Source organism: Stegostoma tigrinum, chromosome 34 (assembly GCF_030684315.1).
Source record: "Stegostoma tigrinum isolate sSteTig4 chromosome 34, sSteTig4.hap1, whole genome shotgun sequence".
NCBI lineage: Eukaryota > Metazoa > Chordata > Chondrichthyes > Orectolobiformes > Stegostomatidae > Stegostoma > Stegostoma tigrinum.
The window spans coordinates 1420439-1433591 of record NC_081387.1 but is presented as its reverse complement, the minus strand read 5'-3'; positions in this window follow the sequence as shown (position 1 = coordinate 1433591).

Sequence of the window (13153 nt, the reverse complement as noted above, 5' to 3'; positions counted from 1 at the left end):
TAGTAGGTAGGAGATGGAGGTGTGGCTTGAGGTGGGAGGAAGGGGTGGGTGAGAGGAAGAACAGGTTAGGGATGCAGTGAGGGGAGGGGATGAGCTGGGCTGGTTTTGGGACGCAGTGGGGGGAGGGGACGAACTGGGCTGGTTTTGGGATGCGGTGGGGGAAGGGGAGTTTTTGAAGCTGGTGAAGTCCTCATTGATACCATTGGGCTGCAGGGTTCCCAAGTGGAATATGAGTTGCTGTTCCTGCAACCTTCGGGTGGCATCATTGTGGCACTGCAGGAGGCCCATGATGGACATGTCATCTAAAGAATGGGAGGGGGAGTTGAAATGATTCGCGACTGGGAGGTGCAGTTGTTTATTGCGAACCGAGCGGAGGTGTTCTGCAAAGCGGTCTCCAAGCCTCCGCTTGGTTTCCCCAATGTAGAGGAAACCACACCGGGTACAGTGGATACAGTATACCACATTGGCAGATGTGCAGGTGAGCCTCTGCTTAATATGGCAAATCATCTTGGGGCCTGGGATAGGGGTGAGGGAGGAGGTGTGGGGGCAAGTTTAGGACTTCCTGCGGTTGCAGGGGAAGGTGCCAGAGTGGTGGGGTTGGAGGGCAGTGTGGAGCGAACAAGGGAGTCACGGAGAAAGTGGTCTCTCCGGAAGGCAGACAAGGTTGGGGATGGAAAAATGTCTTGGGTGGTGGGGTCGGATTGTAGATGGCGGAAGTGTCGGAGGATGATGCGTTGTATCCGGAGGTTGGTGGGGTGGTGTGTGAGGACGAGGGGAATGACCGAAACCTGGACTGTTCATGCATTCACGTGATTAACCTGATTGGCTGTGTGTATGATTAATCAGAATACGATTGGTTTGTAGCAGCCTAGACGGGCTAAAAGTAAATGTGCAAAAAGTGTATATTTCTCTTTGTTCAGGGAGAAGTATCTGCACGGCCGGAGGCATCCTACAGTCCTGTGTAGTACATTAAAGTATTTGGTGCTGGAAGTGAACCTGGGAGTCCACCGATTCATTTAGATATTCGCCTCAAAGCTAAATGTTGCCGCGTGCCTGCCGTGACAATGCCTGCACCATTTTCTTATGAGGAGCTTCAGAGGGAATGAAAAGCTGTGCAATCATTAGTGGTCATCTCGGTTTTTTGCCTTTGTAACAGAGGGAAAATCATCGCAGAAACAGCCAAATGGGGCAGCAGGCCGAGCTGCCGCAGAGATGATCAATTTCCAACAAACACAACGGCAGTCGGCACAACTCCCTGCTGTCAGTGGTTCACCATTGATTTTCGCTAACTTGCATTGCTCTTGATAACACACTCGACTACATGCTGACTGAAGGGCACTCATAGAGTCATAAAGTCAAGCAAGCTGTCCAACCAGTCCATGCTAACCATAATCCCAAAACGAAACGAGGTTTACCTACATGCTCTTGGCCCATTTCACTCCAAACATCTCTTATTCATGTACAAATCTAAAACGTACACCACCTCCTCTTCAATTTCATTTCATACATGAACCATTATCTGTGCAACGGACTTGTCCTCCATTGTAGATACCCCTCATGATTTTTTAAAGTCTAAAAGGTCACCTCTCAACCTCCTGTGCCCCAGTGAACATGCCCCAACTGAACCAACTTCTCCATTTTTGGCAACCTAACGTAAATCTCTTTTGAATCCTCTCCAGCTTAATAATATCTTTCATGTAAGAGAGAGTCAGACGACACCACGTTATAGTCCAACATGTTTATTTCAAATCACAAGTTTTCCGGGTGCTGCTCCTCCGTCAGTGAAGTCAACGCTTGAGAAGCTTCTGATTTCAAATAAACATGTTGGAAGATAACCTGGTGAGAGAAGTATCTGACGAATGTATATTGGGATATATGAAGTATCAGAACAGACAGAGCTAACTGAATGTTTTTTGTTCAGTGGATATTATGAATGCCTTTCCCTTTGGACGTCGATTGCGCCATTCTGGGTTTTCTCTCTGTTACGTAGACTGAGCTTCTCTAAACATGTTAGATCATTGGTACAGGAGGAGTCTTGCTCCTGGTGCATTAAGTGACGCCTCTACAAGTAGCAGCGGAATGAATCACAATCTAACAGCAATGTACTGGATCAATTTGTTTATTATATAACACAGTGCCTCCAAATAATTTTCACATTTTGTGACATTCAAATGATCTACTATTCCCTGTTCACTAACATGCGTGTCGCCCAGCTCCATCAATAACATTTTTTATATAACCTCTCATCTTTTTTGTGATAAACTAAGAGATCATCATTGCAAACTATCCCGACATGCCTTCTCCCTCCGCGATGTGAGACATCGAAATTGTCCACGTTAGGAATCTCAGCATATCCCGTTCACACAGTGCCGCACTGCCATTTGACCGACATTAGCTCATTCTCAGAAAAAGAGTTGTGATTGTAATGCTTTCATTTATGTGGTCGAACCTTTCCAAAGCCTAATTGTCCAATTCTTGACATTCCCCTTCCCCGACATGAACGCCCGCCGACCCCGCCCAACCTGCCAGCCAGCCCCGGAAATCTGGTCCATTAATTATTTCCCTGCAAATGTTTATAATACTTCATTGTTTAAAAGTTTTAACTTTTCTTCCCTTTCTACTTTTCTATATTTTCCTGATCTCCATTCTCTACAAGTAACTGAATACTCGATTCACGTATTAACGTGTTTATTCTATATCATTGGAAAGCCCTCGCCACGGTTAGCAAATGTACAAATGCAACAAATATACAGCGCAATTAACTGAGCCTTTTAGAAACGATTACAAATTTTGCGGGAATGCTCTATCCTATGCCCTCTTCGTGACACGTCATGTCTGTTTTTAATGAGTTTTTTTCAACACGCGTTCAGTTTTGCTTTCATAGATCCATCTCTCTGCATATGCCCGTTACTTATACCATTCAATGATGTGTCTTTTGGATGTGTTTAATGTTCGTTTTATAACACCTAGCAAATCTGTGATTTTTACAAAATCACGACTAACATTCCGAATGCTAATTAATTGCTGCTTGTCTTGTTGGCTATGATCCCGTTAGGTCCGTATTTTATTTTGCCAGGTTTCTGTCGTTGCAAACAGTTTTATTTTATTGTTTTCCCAGCCAAGACTCGGAATTATTTATTAACTCTCTGATGGTGTTTATTTGGCCAGAAGGAGACCATTTAACCAGTTAATACACGCAATAATGTCATTCATTCTAGGAATACTCTAGGAATAGTAAAATCTCGCCCGCATGCTCTTCAAAATATGTAGGTTGATAATGAAATGCAGTTATAACCTTCTTCCCTGTCTCTCATCCGGCTAATATATAGAAAACTCTAACATAAAGCTTTGTTTATGTTTCGTATCCACATTTACTGTTGTGTCCATAAATTATAAAAATGCCTATTTGCAAACTTAATTTCGCCCCTAATGATTTTATATTCGAGTTCTGCTTCAACTAAGAAAAAAATCTGCTGATCAAGAGGTGCTTTGCAGTACTGTCATTTGTTTTGAAAAAAAAAAGCAGCCTCCATCTTAAAACAAAAACTTTGAATCAAGTACGGTAATAGTTTTCATTGCTAGAACAGTGTAAAATGCGAACCATCTACCCTCAAATCTAGAAGCTGCTTGTTTCCCTCGCAGTCAGATGTATAACATCCCTCCAGGTATCCCTTCCTTTGTAATGATCGTGTTCAGTTCTTTCATTCACAGGTCAGCGTTCCCATCTACAATCATTGTTCTGAAATGATTGCACTCTGAGCAGACTCCGACAGGTGAGGGAAAATCTCCGTCAGTGCAGGACTGAACTGTCCTATTCTCCTTTAATGCAAATATATCAATCTGGTCGTTAGCATGCTGTTTAGATTATGGGAAAATTGGGTCTTTTTTGGGTTGTTACGATTTCAAGAGAGACCAATGCATTTTAAAATATATTTGAATTTTCAGTCCCTTACAGAAACAATGTTAATCACGTTTTTAGATTTTAAGAAGTATCGGGGAAGTACAGTGAAACAAACAAGCACAGTCCGGTTTTCTCCCCCGCATCTAGTAACTATTACTCCTAGATTTATGATTCACCATGATTACCTTACAGGATAATGTCCTGTTGGGCAGAGAGACAGACCAAGATGTCGATGCATTGCTCTTTACCGTCACTCCAGAGCGCTCCTCCATTACCGGCCCTGCAACGACGCCCATCCTTACCCTATTCCACACTTCTGGTTTGGCTGGTGAGAATTCCTCGAAGAACTCTCTGAGAACGCGGAAAACTCTGCTAAGTCCACTGCCAGCAAATGATTCCCTTGGAGGATATCGAATGATCGCAAATGCCCACAAATATTGAATAACCAATTTAAATATCAGTCACAAATTTTCTGAGACTCAGACCAATGTGTTTAATCTGCAATAGTGATGCACGTCTTGCAATTATAAATGAATGTAAAAGAAAATATTCCTAATTACAACACATCAGCTTTCACATTAAGTGCTATGTTGTGGTCTCATACTTTCCTTAACATCGACTAATTTATCAACTGCTGGTATATTCAATATACAAAAACAGTGAGTACTGATTAATAAAGTTCGCGTTTGATTTATTGCTTAACATGACCTCTCTCTCCAATGTCTTCATTTTTTATTTAGTAGTCTGCTTGTTGGAGGATAATTCCGCAGACCTGTTACTGCTAACAGAAGATATCAAAATAAAATTTGCCATCACGCGAAGTCGCTGTTCACACCAGCTCAACTCAGCAACCTGGGAAATGTGAATTTTCAGTTTGTGGAAGTAGTGTTTAGTTACTTTAAGGCAAAAATGGTTTTCAGGAGCCACCTCATCAAGATGTAATATACTAATGTGTCAAGATGGCAATAGAGCAATGATTGAAAATATAATCCTTGTCTCCGATGAAGGGTCTAGGCCCGAAATGTCAGCTTTTGTGCTCCTGAGATGCTGCTTGGCCTGCTGTGTTCATCCAGCTCCACACCTTGTTATCCTTGTGTCATAACCTTCCATTATTCAGAAATCGTAAGCTGGAATTTTAAGGGAGAATGCTCTCCCATTGACTCAGGAAAAATGAGAAACGACATGGAATAGGACCCTGTCGTTATTTCACTGCAGAAACTAGGGTCATTGACTCGGTTTCCATTCACTTGCGTGAACATTTCATTATTCTGTGTTTTATGTTATGAAAGGCGATTGTCATGGAGCATGGAGAAAGCACTCCGTCTCAGCTCAGTGACGTAAACGTACGGACTTTTATGACATTTGATTCGACAGGAGTTTTGTTTGCACTCCGCTCATGAATGCGTTCTTGGGATGCATGGAGTTCACTCTTTCAAAGATTCCGGTTGCCTCTTCTCTAAGAATTATGAGATTCCTAGCAAAATTTGAAATTTGCAAGAACGATTCTATCACAATTAGAGGATCACTTGACTGACTTGTACTTAATTTAATTATTTTCCTTTCTTACAACAAATGGAATGACGATTGCGATACTGTTTCGGGGACAGTGTGGCCTCTCCAAGTGTCGGATCTGCTGGTCATTTTTAATTAGACCTTTATTAGAATATAGAACATAGAACTATAAAGCACAGTACAGGCCCTTCAGCCCATGATGTTGTGCCGAAGTCTTACTCTAAACCTCAGGTCTATCTAACCTCCACCCCTACCTTATAATAACATCCATATGCCTATCTAACAGCCGCTTAAATGCCCTTAATGAGGCCGACTCCACTATCCTCTCCGGCAATGCATTCTGCGCCCCTACCACTCTCTGAGTAAGGACCTACCTCTGATGTCTCACCTGTATCTACCTCCACTCATTTTAAATCTATGCCGCCTTGTAATAGCTACCTCCACCCTACACGGAGGCACATTCCAATCGTTTTTGGGGGGCACTTCATATTCACGAATTCTATTCCACTATGTGGCATCCATGCAAATCCTACTTCATGCTGTTACTGTCGCTTCCAGCTTGGATTGCTCTGTGGCCATTTGTTGGCAGAGTATGTAAAGCAGTTGGTGCAGTCAGACAATTATCTTACTGCTTGGAACATTGACTTTGCCGAGCTTTATAAAGATTATGGTTTGGTATTTTCCGTTCACAAATGAGTACTTACTTAGTAACTTTTCCCGATTTTGTTTAGTAAGAGAGGGGCTTCTAGAATCTCCATACTGGGCAGCAATCGAGTTAATTCATCACATTCTCACGCAGGATGTACCATTTGTTTTGATTCTGCTGCTCAATATTTTAATAGTGAGGCATATTTAAATCGCCAACAGAGCATGAAGAGATTTTGTTGAAGACGCAATGGGGCAAGAGACACAAAGACTCAGATGGAGCGTCAGACGAAATCTACGAGTTAGCTATTTGTATCTCGGGAAATTTCATATTATTATGGGTTATCTTCCTGTTTTATTCGGCAAAGAATGCAATACAGTATTTAGGATATAACGTCATAATTTTACCGAAGTATAACAATGAACTAGGATTTATTCTGCAGCTTTTGAGTTGCTGCACAAACATATACATTTATGTTGTGACACAAAAGATGTTCAGAGAGCAATTGAAGAATATGTTAAAACATCCATTTACTGTTAATATAAAAGGAATTAAATGAGCAGAAAAAAATTTAAAACTCCAGCCTAATCGGTCATCCCAACATATTTGTTTGGCACAGGGTTGCATGCCTTACTCATAAAACTATGCTTTATTCAGTTTCCGTTCCTCCCAACGTGGAGTCAGCCTCTTCAAAAACGGTCTTTGCGTTGATTATATTGATCAGTTCATCAAAAATAGTCCCACCGTTAACTACTTTCAAATACTGCCTTGCATATCAGATTTTTTTAAGCCGTGTGTGCAAATATGGCCTCATAATTTAGGAATTTCTACTAACTGTCGTTCAGCATTAGTTAGCATTCACTCCATTGAAAAAAAAATGGCATTTGACCAGCTTTCCTACCACAATATAACTGAATAACTAGCTCACCCAGTTAGAAAATGTTAACTACTTCCCCTTGCCAATATTAGGCAGTTCCCAATCTGTCAGATACCATTGACTAAAATCATTTTTGCACCATCATTCAATACTGTGTGCTTAAAATGACCTGTGATATTATACGTATTAATTATGTATTTCCAATATTGGTCTATGAGATAGAACACTATAGGCTGTTACTCAGCGACAGGGCAGTGAATGGTAATTTTTTTTGTAATTTTGCTCTGGTTATAGAGTATTTTTTCTATACCTTAACAGGGAAGTTATACCCGTCGGACTTTTGGGTGCAAATTACAGAGTTTAACTTTTGATAGAACCAAACACTGACAGATTTCCTCTGTATCCTGCAATGTATCTGTATCCTTCTTTTTGGTAAAAATCTAAATAAACTTAACATTGTGGATCAAAAACAAAGTTGCTGGAAAAGCTCAGCAGGTCTGGCAGCATCTGTGGAGGAGAAAACAAAATTAACGTTTCGGTCCGATGACCCTTCTTCAGTTCTGCTGAGCTTTCCTAGCAACTTTGTTTTTCTTCCTGATTTGCAGCATCCGCAGTTCTTTTAGTTTTTTAACACTATGGATCTCAACCGCATGGTAACTGGCGTGGCAGAATCAGCTGAGATATATATTCTGTAACATTATGAGCTGCAGTGCGCATTGAGACCAGTGGTTTGTGTCCGCCATTCAAAAATATCATGGTTGATCTGATTGTGTTTTAAGCACCGCATGACGAACTGCGATCGAATAGTTTTGGCTCACTTTCGTTTCTCTTACACCATCCAAATAAATGATAATATTGATGTCTCGCTGCCCCTTCGTGGAAGCTGAAACTCTGGGTCTTGTACTCTTTTCATATTGCCCTGTTGCGCTTGTATAGTACCCTCTGACTCTAAAGCAGAGAGGTTGACACATTTGACTGTACCCTGGCAAAGTTCGCATTCATAAATCAAATCAATTTACAAAAACGTCTTCTATTGCTGTTAGAATATATGTAGGAAATTTCCAAACAGCAAAGGACCTGCAAGACAAATATTTCACTCCTTAACTCTGTCTTCAAAGAAGATACTTTAGTTTTGAACTTTGCTTGGTTAATTCTAGATTTTCTCTGGTCGGGAGAAATCCCTAGTGTATGGTCTTTCGATCCTCCTCGAAATTTTGTATGTTCTCAGAATATCATATCCCATTTTTCAATTACCCAATGAATGGATTTCAGATTTTCTCAACCTTCTATATCCATAAACGCCTTCATTTCAGGAAACAGACAGTGAATATTCCCTAAACTGCCTCCAATGATCGGATATTTCCACATGATCAAGGAAATAAAAACTGTGCACAAGTCTCCACGCGTAGCGTCATTAACCAAAACAAAAAATTTTAACTTTCAGATATAGCCAGAGCTGCTGATGCTGGAGTCAGAGACAACACAGTACGGAGCTGGTAGAACACAGCAGGCCCTGCAGCATCAGAGGAGCAGGAAATTTGACGTTTCATTTCTTCCAACTCCGTATTGTGTTGTCACTTTTGATTTTCAGCATGGCTTATGTAACTTAAAACTGCATCGCCTTGCAATAATTCGACCATTCTATTGTTGTTCCATCTTAAGTGCTTGCTTTACCTCAGTTTTGCCTTTCCCGTACAGATAAATCCAAGTCTCTGTGTAACAATACTCTCTTGTTTTCCAAATGAAAACATTCTGTCATCCTATTTGCCCCAAAAGTGAAAAAAGTATCACTTTCTCTATCCTTCTGACTTAGAGAATCTTTGTATTTCCATTTTTATCTTGCCATGACAACGACCTTTGGAACTGCATCAATGTTGGGCAGCGTAGAGTTGTTCAGTTCATTCTTGTCGTTGGCAATTCCATGAAGATAACAATGCGCGGAAATAAGGGTGGACTGTTCAGCTATTACAGACTCCGTAGACACAACGAAAACCAGGTCAAACGTGTGTTTTTCCCATAATCCCACTGTCCTGTCACAGTTACACCCAGATGACCTGACGGAAATAAACTCATTGCAATTTGCAAAAGTAAGGAGCACCTCACCAGACTCTCTACGGAAGGAACGCGACATAATGTAAATACGCTGGTTTTCTGCAGCAACGAAAGTGACGCAATGGAAAATAACAGGCAATAAAACGGAAAGACAGTCAAGAAGTTCATCCACTTCACCAACACCTTCCACCCCAACCTCAAGTTTACCTCGGCCATCTCCAACACATCCCTCACCTTCCTGGACTTTTCTGTCTCCATCTCAGGCAACCAGCTAAATACTGATGTCCACTTCTAGCCCACCGACTCCCACAGCTATCTAGAATACACATCCTCCTACCCAGCCCCCTGCAAAAATTCCATCACCCTATTCCCAATTCCTTCGCCTCTGCCGCATCTGCTCCCAGGATGAGGCATTCCACTCCCAAACATCCCAGATGTCCGCGTTCTTCAAGGACCGCAACTTCCCCCCCACCCCCCGCAGTGGTCCAGAACACCCTTGACCGTGTCTCCCGCATTTCCCGCAACACATCCCTCACACCCCGCCCCTGCAACAAATGCCCTAAAAGAACCCCCGTCATCCTCACATACCACCCCACCAACCTCTGGACACAACACATCATCCTCCGATACATCCGCCATCTACAAACTTACCCCAACACCCAAGACATTTTTCCATCCCCACCCTTGTCTGCTTTCCGGAGAGACCACTCTGTCCATGACTCCCTTGTCCGTTCCACACTCCTCTCCAACCCCACCACTCCTGGCACCTTCCCTTGCAACCGCAGGAAGTGCTACACTAGCCCCCACACCTCCTCCCTCACCCCTATCCCAGGCCCCAAGATGACTTTCCATATTAAGCAGATGTTCACCTGCACATCTGCCAATGTGGTACACTGTATCCATTATACCCGGTGTGGTTTCCTCTACACTGGGGAAACCAAGCGGAGGCTTGGGGACCGCTTTGCAGAACACGTCCACTCGGTTCGCAATAAACAACTGCACCTCCAGTCATGAATCATTTTAACTCCCCTTCCCATTCCTCAGATGACATGTGCCTCCTGCAGTGCCACAATGATGCCACCCAAAGGTTGCAGGAACAGCAACTCATATTCCGCTTGGGAACCCTGCAAGCCAATGGTATCACTGTGGGCTTCACGGACTTCAAAACCTCCCCCTCCCCCACTGCATCCCAAAACCAGCCCAGCTCACCCCCTCCCCCCACTGCATCACAAAACCAGCCCAGCTTGTCCCCGCCTCCCTAACCTGTCTTCCTCTCACCTATCCCCCTCCTCCTACCTCAAGCCGCTCCTCCAGTTCCCACCTACCAGCCTCATCGTGCCTCCTTGACCTGTCCGTCCTTCCTGGACTGACCTATCCCCTCCCTACCTCCCCACCTACACTCCCCTCTCCACATATCTTCTCCTCTATCCATTTTAGGTCCACTTCCCCCTCTCTCCCTATTTATCTCAGAACCCTCTCCCCATCCCCATCTCTGATGAAGGGTCTAGGCCCGAAACGTCAGCTTTTGTGCTCCTGAGATGCTGCTTGGCCTGCTGTGTTCATCCAGCATCACACTTTGTTATCTTAGACAGTCAAGACGCATCTGTTAAAATTCAGGCAATGAAAACAGCGAATTTCTACCCAAATTCATGTCATGTATTCAAATAAAGTATGTGTTGATTCATTCGTGAAGATGTAGTGGAAAGTTCAAAGATCTGTCAGGATCACTGCTAGATGCTGTCATAATTGTGACAAGAATGCATGCGCCTTATGGTATGGGTAAATGCCAAAAAAGCAGACAAGAAAGGCCATGGGCATGAATGCGGAATTAGGACCAGGGTTATTTTGGAGCATGGCTGGCAAAGTGAATAATGGTACAGGGTGAATTTGATTTGATTTGATTTGATTTATTCTTGTCATGGGTACTGAGATACAATGAAATGTATTGTTTTGCATGCTGCTTAGACAAATCATAACTTATGTAAGTATATCAGGGAACAGAACTGAATGCCAAATATAGTGTTACAGCTACAGTGAAGGATCAAATCTAATATACGCGAGGAGCATTCCTAAGTCTGAAAACAGTGGTGAAGATGCCGTTCATGAATCTTTCAGTTTGTATTTTGAAACAATTTTGTATCTTCTGTCAAATGGCATAACCGGATTGGAGGGATCTTTGATTATGTTGGCTGCACTCCCAAGGCAGCAGGAAGTGCAAACAGAGTCAACGGATGGAAAGTTGGTTTTTGTACTGAGCAACATTCACAACTCTCTGTAATTGGGCAGAGCAGTTGCCATACCAAGCTGTGAGGCATCCAGGTAGGATGTTCCCAATGGTGCATCTACAAAACTTGGTAAGAATCATTGTAAACATGCCAAATTTCCTTGGCCTACTGAGAAAATAGAGGTGTTTTTGTGAATGATGAAGCAGGTTTGAGGGGTTGAAGAATTGAGAAAGACATAAAGTGAAGTGATTGAGAAAGTTCGGGGAGTGGCTGATGTAACAGGAATGAGGGGGTGAATAATGGAGCATGGCCAAGCATGTGAATGGTGAGGCAGGACCAAGAATGTAAAAACTAGAACCCTTGCTTTCCCTGATAAATACTAATGAAATGGATCTCAGTTTGCAGGTGATACAAAACTGCCAAGAATTGTGAACTGTAAAGCGGACAGTGTGAGATTTCAAAAGGATATTGGTAAGTTCATGGGAGTGCAGACAGGTGGCAGATGAGGTTCAGTGCGGAGGTGAGGTGATACACTTTGTTTGAAAGAACACTGGAAATCAATATAAAATTAAGGGTACAACCCTAAAGAGGATACAGGAGCAGTGCCACAATGATGCCACCCGAAGGTTGCAAGAACAGCAACTCATATTCCGCTTGGGAACCCTGCAGCCCAATGGCATCAATGTGGACTTCACCAGCTTCAAAAAAAGTTTGTTCAAAGATCTGATTGAGTTATTGCAATGTGAAAATGGCAGAACAGTAGTGTTTTCAGCTGCCAGACTGGAAAGAACAGACTGTCACACTTGAGTGGGAGGTAGGGAGAGAGAACATTGTGACAGAGAATGTAATGAGTAAAGCTTTCCAACTGATGTATCCAGTTGTATACTTTGATACCTTCCTCACTATCCATAGCTCCACCAATTCTCATGTTACTTGCATACTTACCAATCAGACAACCTACATTTTGATATACATAATGTGTGTCAATATCTCTCTATTTCTGTTATAAACAATTCAGGTTCAAGCACTGATCGTTGTGGAACACTACTGCTCCACAACTACCCTTTGCCTTGATGACCAAACCAATTTTGTATTCAGTTCACAACACAGCATGGGTCCTATGTGACTTCATCTTCTGGACCAGCCTACCACGAGGGACATTAAAAATACTTCAGTAAAGTCCACATACCCTCATCAATCATCTTTATCACTTCCTCAAAAATCTCAATTAAATTTGTGAGACAATACCTCGCCAGCTTAAAGCCATGTTGACAATCCCCAGTAAGTCCATTATTTTCCAAATGCAAGCAAATCCTGTCCCTAAGGATCTTCTCCAATAATTTCCGTACCACCAGCCCTAAGGCTCACCAGCATACAGTTTCCTGGATCATCCTTGTTATCAAAGGAACAACATTGGTTATTCTCCAGTGTTCTGGAACCTTGCCTGTGGCTAAGGAGGATACAAAGATCTCTGTCAAGGTCCTAGCAGTCTCCTCTCTCCTCTTTCAGTATTTTGGGATAGATCCCATCAAGGCTTCGAAACTAATCTGCCTTAATGTTTTTTTTCTTCAAGACACCCAACACCTCCTTCTTAATGTTGATATTCCCCAGAATGTCAACATGCCCGTACCTAAACTCCCCATTGGCAATGTCATTTTCCGTAGTGAATATAGCTGTGAAGTACTCATTAAGGACCTCACCTCCTTTCTCTGGCTTTATGCATAAATTCCCTCTTGTCCTAGACTGGGTTTACAGTTTCCCTAGCTAACCACTTGCTCCTAATATATGAATGAATGTCGTGTGATTTTCCTTTATCTGATTTGTTAAAAATATTTCATGGTCATTTTTAACCCTTCTAATTCCTTGCTTAATTTCTTTTCTACTCCCTTTACATTCCTCAAGGATATTGTCTGATTTCAATTTTCTCAAACTTACATGTT